At 38.9% G+C, this 9,931-nt stretch overlaps 1 pseudogene; it reads right to left on the bottom strand.

The window, feature by feature from the left end:
- Window positions 1-7,106: 7,106 nt before the first annotated feature.
- LOC118888111 lies at window positions 7,107-7,214 on the bottom strand (annotated as a pseudogene).
- Between the last annotated feature and the right edge of the window lie 2,717 nt (window positions 7,215-9,931).

The raw sequence follows: 9,931 nt of genomic DNA, 5'->3' as shown, positions 1-9,931 counted from the left end.
TACCTAATCATAATGAAGTGTACTATACACACTCCAAAACGTATTCTAAAGATATTTAATTCTTCATCCATGTTAGACTGTGTCACTTACAAGGAAATTCTAATAAAATTTCAAAATGCATATATATGTCTTCTTTCATAAATGTACTGAAAATTTGCCTAAATAGGAGAGATGAGAATAAACTTACAGTGTACACTGTGAATAAATCTTGTACAACATTCTGCTATTTTCCAAATTTATGTTGTCATAAGCTGTTAGTCCTTACCCAATTAAGCAACATACATAGGATTGGTAAAGTTTTCAAAGAGGCAATATATACATATCACCAACAGGAATTTTATGTGGTAAAAATGTATTATTGAGTGTTTCACATTAAAACGAAACCAATAGCTGTGTTTTTACGGCTGGAAGGTCCATTTTGATGTAACACTCCAGGTATCTACTAGGAATCTGTTTCCCTCGGGAGATGAGAACTGGTCAAAGAACGAATTAAATAAATTAAAATGAAATAAAAGTCGGGATCTCACATTCCAGTCCTTTCTCAGTGACTAACTGGCTGTGAGACATTTGAACATTCCCTGTCTTATAAGGTCTAGGTTTCTTCTCTGTAGAATGAGTAGTTTTGACTATTTTAGTTCTAAAGTCTTTCAGTATTTTGTCTATTTGAATCACATTTGTATCTCTAGTGTGTACAACAAGGTCTAATCGAATTGAAGTAATTCAATAGACTAATTCTGTACTAGATTTAATAAATCTAGTACAGAATGCACAGAAAAGCACCAGGTGCTGAAAATAAAACTTAACAAAAGCACACATTGTACAGGATCTTGCATTATTTACCAAATAGTGTTGGTCAAAGATTCCAGCCTAAAAATTCTATGAGTCCAAATAGCCAGAATTGGAATCAATCTAAACATTTGCCTTGGGAAACTTTAATGATTTCAGATCACGATTTTTCCTGTTTAAAATTTCACTTGCATATTCTTGGGTAATTATACATTTTCTTTAGTGAAACAGTTTACAGCTCTTTCAATTCCCTGAACTGCCTCAAATATCTTAATTATTATTATAGCCTTAGTATATCTTTTTTCATAGGTACACTAAAAGGTAAATTTCATCCCTATTTTAAAAAGGTCAGGGGACTTCCTTGGTGGTCCAGTGGTAAAGAATCCACTCTGCAATGCAGGGGACGCAGGTTCGATCCCTGGTCAGGGAACTAAGATCCTACATGCCATGGGGCAACTAAGCCTGCGCGCCACAACTACTGAGCCCACGCGCCCTGGCTTGCATGCCACAACTAGAAAGGAGAAAACCCACACACCACAACTAGAGAGAAGCCCATGCTCCTCAACGAAGAGCCCACAGGCCGCAACTAAGACCCAATGCCGCCAAAAAAAAATAAATAAAATAAATAATAAATAACTCTTTAAAAAACGAAAAAGGTCAGTCCAATTCCTCTACCAATTACCTTAAATATAAAGTTGGCTAGCATTTCTTTCCTAAGAGTTGGTTCTGTGTTCAAGATGATATAAAGTGTTCTGTTTTTATTACAGATAAAGTATAATCATGAGGCTAGTGTTTAGGCTTGACTTTAGAAGTTTCTAAAATTTGGCCCTGATTTACCTAGGATCACCTACTAGGCACCTACCTTGTACAGACTTGCATGAAACTCTCTGAGAGGGAAAGAAAATGAACTAATATTTACTGCGTCCATAGTATAAGATAATATATCCTGGAGCCTAAACACCAGAAGCTTCCACATAGGCCTTGCTAACGAGGATTTACCTTCTCATGATCACTCACGTTTAGTCCCTCTTTACATAAAGAATGATTTGCTACAGTATTAGCAAGTGATACCAGTTCACACTGTGATTTCTATCCTACTGTGTGATGGTCTCTTCCCAGAATTCCAAGCAGAAAGTGGAGAACAAGATTCCCTTGACTTTGAACCCCTAAAATGTACCTGGGGTTCCTAATCCTCCTGAAACCCACTGGGGCCTTTCAAGCAGGAGTGACTGCGGGAGCCCAGGTCTCACACCACCCTCCACACCCCCAAGCTTTCTTCTCTCAGACCTTTTCAGACCTCCTCACACCAGCCCGAAATCAAGAAGGGATTTTACACGAACCTCCTGAGAAGTGAGAGAAAACTGGTCTTTTTCATATTTTCCATCTTACTAGTGTTCTGGATTGTAGTAAAACCTTCTACAATCAGTTCACCAAATTTCTCTCTTGGTATTTAGATACCAGACTTGAGAGTTCACTTCTCTGACGTTTTATATGGTGGTGGTCTGTCTTATGAGCTTTTAAAAGTCCATTTAAAAAGTTAAAGCTGAAAAGTGACTTCTCTGCTCTTGGCAAAGGGTTCTGTCTTTCCCACAAACCAATGAAGAATGGTAATACTTTGTGAATTTTACCCATGTATCTTACATTTTCCAGAAAGTCCTGGTCTCACAAACTCTGATATGCTTCTCTCAATAATAATATTTATTCATTAATCAGCCAATAATTACTGAGCAATGATTAGGTGTTAGGCATTTCTAAATCCTGGGCTATGATAGAGAAAAAAATATACGCAATATAAAACATTAAAAAATTAACCAAGCAATAAAAATCTACACAAACCCAAAAAGTCCTAAAGATTTTAAGCATGTAAGAGTCCACATATTAAGACAAATAGTTGCCTTGTGGTGACCAATAATTAGAGCCCTAGACTATAAAATTCCATGATTTCAGTGTCACACGGACATAATCAAGAAGAGATTTCACATTTACATATTAGGCTAATCATTGCCAAAATTACTGTGCCCTCCCCAGCCATCCGCATTCCCCATGCTCTTATGGGAGGTTTGTGTATAACCCCTGTTAACCAACACTGGCCTCATTTCCACTACTTAAATATGTACTGGTAGGATTTCCCTCTATATGTGTGGTATTTCCTCGTCACACTGAATCCTGTATAAAAGTTTCATGGGAGGACCAAAGAGGATCATTCTCTTCATGTATTCTGTGTATATTGCTAATACAGATCTATTTAGGACATTCATTTTTTGTGTACTCTCTTTACCAGCTGTGAAAAAGAACAATTACTCATTCATGAAGAATAGCCATATTTGATCATTAAGTCCTTCCCCAAATCTACTATCGTGAATTATTTCTTAACTTATAATAGGACTCCCATATTTTAAAGTTAACAGCATACTCATAAAATATGGAAAAGAACAATACAAAACAAAAGTAAATGCAGTTTCAGAAAGACCTGTGAGTGTTACTCTTTTTTCTAGCATTTCTGGATGCCTCTTGCTTCATACAAGTGATGGAAGGTTTGGTAAAATTTAGTTTCCTTTCAAAAATAGAATTTACTTTTTTCTATTACAAGGCTTTTAAGAAAGAGAAGACAAGAGCTAAAATGACCTTTTCATTTCCCTTTCATGGACATTCTTAGTTACATATCTAAATAATATTTCCCACTCTCCAGGGAGTATATAGGACCGTGACTCCCAAAACAGATGGAGTGTTCCCCCTACGAGTTCCAGAGATTTTTATTTAAAGTATACAGTTCATAGCCAAGCAACTCCCTCTTAAAATCCAGAGTCTGTCTGAACTGTCCATTTAGTAGCAAGTGTAGCTTGCATGGTATTATCCCAACAATCATTCTATGTATTTTATTAACCATTAATCATGGAAGGTGGAAAATAGAGGATATGAAAAAGGGGTGAAAGTGGGAAGAGTTAATAACAGAAAAAGAAAACTGAAGCAGTTATTCTCAGGTCTTCCTTATAGAAATTCTGTATTATGTCTGCCTTATTTAAATATGTGCAGGTCAATGACAAAATGTGTCATGAAGCCTTAATAATCTTAGTAGAGAACAATAAACAAGAGCCTCTTGATAGCTGCTTAACCTGTCACTTCTAAGCGCAGATTCTCTGGAAACTACTGTTGAAAGTGGCAGAGGGAATCTGAGCTACATTAAAACAAAAGCGATGCCAAGGGGGAGGGGGAAAGAGAGGGAAGGAGTTTGGGAGTAGCAGAGGCAAACTACTATATATAGAATGGATAAACAACAAGGTTCTACTGTATAGCACAGGGAACTATATTCAGTTTCCTATGACAAACCATAACAGAAAAGAATATGAAAAAGAATGTATGTGTGTGTGTGTGTGTGTGTATACATACACACACATACACGCATAACTGAGTCACTTCGCTGTACAGCAGAAATTAACACAATATTGTAAATTAACTATACCTCAATAAAACTGAAGAAAAAAAAAAAAAAGAAGGGAATTCCCTGGCTGTCCAGTGGTCAGGACTCGGTGCTTTCACTGCCGAGGGCGCAGGTTCAATCCTTGGTCGGGGAACTAAGATCCCACAAGCCACGCAGTGCAGCCAAAGAAAACAACAGAAAAAAAGAAAAGAAGAGAAAGGGAATCATTGCTTGGAAGTAAAATCACTAGGCACAATCAGCTGGAACATCCCAAAACGCCAGTTATGCTTCCCATTGGATGATTAAGTTTTATGAGTCAGGACATCACTGTTACTTAGGAAATCTTTTCTTAACGTTGTCTCTAGAAAAGTTGCCCATTTGCACTAATGTTCAGAAAGGCATCTATTAAAACAGTCCCTAAAGACAGTTTGCTGTCCCACAGATATAAAACATGGAAGGGCTGTTGTTTTTCCTCTATAATCACGTGATTTGACAACCTTAATTCTTCAGATACAAAGGGATTTCTTATTCTTAAAATAAGGGCATACTTGTTTTCGAGTCGCATGTATAAAATTGGTGTCACAGATGACTGTGAATGTTCATGCTGAACGTGTATTTCTGAGTCATGCTATCCCAGTCTTTTCCTGAAATTGCAATTGGAAACAGTCCTTTTATGGCTCATTTTAATGGCTAAAACTGAATGAAATTCAGTTATCACAAAAATAGTCAGTGAGTTTCAATTTTTTGTGTCCTGTCACTTTTTGAATTTGGAGCACCTCCCATCCACTCTCAAGCTATTGTGCTGTCTACATCGATCGTATTGGTGTGCTCGCACAGTTGTGAAACGTCTCCATGAATTCGTAACTAGCTAAGAGTCCCAGCTGAGCACTTACAAGCAGGGGGACAAAATTAAAGATGGGTTATTGCTCATCTCGCCAAACTCTTTCCCTTCCATTGTTTGGCTTCTGTTGAGAGTCTGTGATGGACAGAAGACACATCACCTGTTGCCAGAAAGAACAGACCCATCAACCCTCCCTTTACTCACATGACCTTTAAACAAATTGTGAAGAGAAAAATCGATGAGTAGATTTAATAAGACCTTGGAGAGATAGTTCTCTGTTAAACTCACAGACGTTATTTTTAACCAGTAATTTACAGGGGCATTTTGTTTGAATAATTGATTATGATTTGGCTTTTACATTCATAGATTGGCTAATGGCTGGTTGTTTACGGCTTATTCACAAATTGTGCAGTGATTCCAGTCTACAAAGGAAAAAGTCTATGGTATGTGTACTCAAATCACGCTATTTTCACTTATGAATTTAGGTTTGATGTTTGTATAATTAGCTTTGCTAACTCCTTAGCAACTAAAAATGTTTTCCTGAATACATTCTATTCATCTCAGAGATGGGTACAAGGGCTGCAGAGAACCCAAGAGACTGGAAATCACAGACTTTGCCAAATGATCATCACATGTGATTTTCATTTTCAACATCCTTCTGGGATAGTATGTCTCTATTATATGGTTATTGGTAGAAATCATTGTTATGGTGTTGAAGAAAGATGAACCAATTCAAACTTTACACATATTCTGAACCACAACTTCCTTGGGGAAATAAACTACTCTTGCTACAAAGACATTTTGGGCATTGATGTAATAAATGAAGCAGTGCTAATGGCATGTTGGCACTGACCGCCATGGATACTCTCCTCAACCAAACTAGCCCTGGACTCCTCTGAGCCCTTTTAGATGAGCTGCCGTCCTCAGGCACATCCTCAAGAGACCAAGTTCAGCAAGATTCTTGCTAAGTCAGTTTATGCAGAATCCACCCTATCCCCAATATTTCCTTTCAGTAATTTTCTAGCCACTGACTCCACACTGCTTTTTAGCTATAAATCCCCACTTTTCCTTGTTGTATTTGGAGTTGAACCTAATCTCCCTTCCCTACTACAAAACCCCATTGCACTGGTCCCTACACCTGTGAAGATAGTCTATCTACTGTTTTAACAAGTATTGCGAATTTTTTTTTTAATTTGACAATGCCTCTTTGTAATTGACTTTTGCATGTTGCATGTGGGTACAAAACCTTGACATTTAAAAAAATTGATGGAAATAAACTCGAAGTTACTTTAACTTCTATGGTATAACATTTCTCTGTGAATTATTTTCTGGAACATTTACAAAGGATACCAAACATCTTTTTCAGAATGTGAAGTTTCTTCCAAATGATCAGGTAGAGGACAAAATCATCTGTTTCTTCAACAAGTATTTATCATTTACTTATGCTACGGGCTATGGGCGCAAAAATAAAAATAACATATGGTCCTTGCCTGCATAGGACCTCAAACTTTGTGATGGACAAAACAGATGGTGATAAAATATGCTAAGGGTACTGTTAGACAGATGCTCAGGGTTTAAGGGGAGTAGAGAAAAGGAGAGAAGCCAATTCAGACTGAGGGATGGAGAAAAAAGAGAAATTTTCTAGAAATGATCCAGGGCTAAATCCTTAAAAAGAGGATACATAGGTGAGGGGTAGACCAAAAACAGGTGGGTTAGCATTCCAGTAAGAGTGGACCCTGTTGTAGGGTCCTTCTCAATCTTGGGAGAAAACTACAAATCGCCGGTTAATGGAGAAGGGAAGAGATGCCAGGTCACCCAGCTCCTGCTACGTCATGCTAAGGAACATGGCTTTTAGATACTTTTTTAAAAAAATCATTTTGTTTTATCTTTATTTAATTTTGACCATGAGATAGTTGCATACTTAAGGTAGATTTTCTAATGGTTATACAGGGCACAAGCCTGGAGGCACGGAGTCTGACCATTTCCGTCAGTATATTCCTGTAGAACAAAATAACAAGGATGAGAAGCTGACCATGGGCACTAAAAGTAGAGATAAAGAACAAAGGATGGAGTTGAGATATATTTAGAATGTGATACCGCAGAATCCTGTAATTAAACTGATAAGAACAGATACTACACTTAAGCTTAGCCAAAAGGCCAAGAAGTTTCTGTCTTCTACCTCAGCCGAAGACCAGAAAATTATTTTCTGGAAAAGGCAGATCTTAGGATCCCTGGACTTTAATACTTCAGGCCTAACTGAGGGTAGTACATTCATTTTGAAAGTAGCAAAATTAAGTAAATGTTTATACATGGAATCTTGAGACTCCCAACTTCTTCCTCTAATTGAATTCTAGAATGTAAGCCTCATATTTTCAAATTGTTAGTTTAAGATTAGGGGTGCCTTTTATTTACGTTGAAGTGATGGCAAATTGTGAAGGGGCAGAAAGCAAAGTGGAAGTCTGGACATTTATATTCTTTAATTCAAGGTGTAAGACAGTTTTCATTTGGTATGACTCAATATATTAAACTGTACTCATATTCATGATTGCACTAAATGATTTTACAAGTACACAGATGAAACAACGTTTTGTAACTGTTGGAATTTGGAAGCGGTTTCCAAAGACTCAAAGAAGCTCTTGGGTTTTGAATGAGTTCTGAGTGATCTCAGTAAGTACTCGTAAATAACCTTGGTGGGTGTCCCTGGAATGTCTCGTGTAATCAAACATGAAGAAATCTTGAGTGTTGTCTAGAATTCTTTTATCTTTACAGCAATTCCACAACAAAGATGTGCTTATAAAGCTTCTCAACAGAGACAGCCAGTGACAGTACCCACTTCCCCTGTTTTTTTCAGATGCAGGTGGAGTCATGAGGATCATTAGTCTCTCATCTAATTGACGGTCAAGAAGGAAAATGTGGCGGCGACCTTGTACACAATTGTCTTTCTGGGGAGAAAATAGCCTAACATTTGAGAAAGATAAAAAATGAATGGATCCTTTAGTTTTTAATGATCAACTCTAATATATAACTTATTAATTATGGGAACCCCCTAATTCATGAAGATATCCAACGTGGGTGATTTGAGTTCAAAAGAGTAGAGCATCAACCAGATGGTCCAGTCCAACTCCATGTTTGCAGTGTAACTGTTTTTTCAGAAAATTATCTTAGGACAAAAGAGAAAGGAATAAATGCTGTATCTCATTAGACAGCATCACTATGGAAACCTGTATTGATGAACCTTATTCTTCACCTGTGATTAGTAAGAGGGAAGTCCCACATCCACTCCTCCACTTCAATTTCCTTCCTATTTCTATCATAGCAGATGACCTTAAATCTGGCTGGGTATGTGTAGATACATAGGTAGTAAAGATTATTAGCTTAGTATTTGAAGCCAACAGTGGAACACATTTGACTGAATGCCAAGATATGTGTGTGTGAGCGTGTGTGTGTGTAGTATGAGACGGGTGTCTGTTTTTTGAGTTAGCTGCAGAAATGCTCCACGTCTCTACTTTCAAGCCACATTCTGGCAGACGGTGTACTCCAGAGATGCTCACCACCACAACTCCTGACCTGCAAGCTCTTCTGCAGTGTCTTACTGCCATTCCTGTGCCTCTGAACCTGGGCAAATCCTGGGACCCACAGACTATGAACAAAGTGGCCATCTGCCAAATGCAGGCGAGACAAGAGGGCAGGGGGCAGGGCACAGCCTTTGAGGGTACGGCATAAACTAGTCAGAGCCAGCCAGGCCCAAGATGGCAGAAGGTTTGACTTCCGGTAGACGTTGAGCCTCGGTATACACTCATTATAATACACTAGCATCTAAGTGACACACCCACAGGCATCACGACATAAAAGTGGGCAGTGGTGCAATTCCTGGAAACCCCTGCTCCTTCTCCAAGATAGTTGGAATAATCCTCCCACTTGTTAGCCTATGAAGTTAACCAGCCCATGGGACTTCCCTGGTGGCACAGTGGTTCAGACTCTATGCTCCCGATGCAGGGAGCCCGGGTTCGATCTCTGGCCAGGGAACTAGATCCCACATGCATGCCACAACTAAGAGTTCACATGTCATAACTAAGGAGCTGGCGAGCTGCAACTAAGGAGCCCACGATCCACAACTAAGGAGCCCGCCTGCCGCAACTAAGACCCGGCACCACCAAATAAATAAATAAATAAATAAATAAATACTTTTTAAAAAAAATTGCCCAGCCCATTAAAAACTAACCACCCTGAACCCTGGGGCCTCTCACCTTCTGAGATGGCCCACACTCTGTCTATGGAGTGTGTATCTCCCTGAATAAACCTGTTTTCACTCTACTTTGGCTCACTCTTGAATTCTTCCCTGTGTGAAGCCAAGGACCCTCACTTGGATGTCCGTCCCAAGGACTCTCCCAAGACCTGAGAAGTAACCATCTCTCACACCCCAATTTTCCTGCAACAGAGGGATAGTCTTCTACAGCAGTAGCCCCCAACCATTTTGGCACCAGGGACCAATTTAGTGGAAGAGAATTTTTCCAGGGACTGGGGAGGGGGATGGTTTTAGGATGATTCAAGCACATTACATTTATTGTGCACTTTATTTCTATTATTATTATATTGTAATATATAATGAAATAATTATACAACTCACCATAATGTTGACAGGAGGCGGAGCTCAAGCAGTAATGCAAGCAATGGGGAGCGTTTGTAAATACAGATGAAGCTTCACTCACTCGCCATTCACCTCCTTCTCTGCAGCCTGGTTCCTAACAGACCACGGACCAATAACAGTCTGTGGCATGGGGGTTGGGGACCCCTGCTCTACAGAACTGGAAGTTTCTTCCTATTCCTGCCTCACACTTACCCTTTACTTTTTTTCTCCTAAATTCAGCCATCACGCTATAAGAGGT

The sequence above is a fragment of the Balaenoptera musculus genome, chromosome 21 (assembly GCF_009873245.2).
Source record: "Balaenoptera musculus isolate JJ_BM4_2016_0621 chromosome 21, mBalMus1.pri.v3, whole genome shotgun sequence".
Lineage (NCBI taxonomy): Eukaryota > Metazoa > Chordata > Mammalia > Artiodactyla > Balaenopteridae > Balaenoptera > Balaenoptera musculus.
This window is presented reverse-complemented; position numbering and strand designations above follow the sequence as displayed.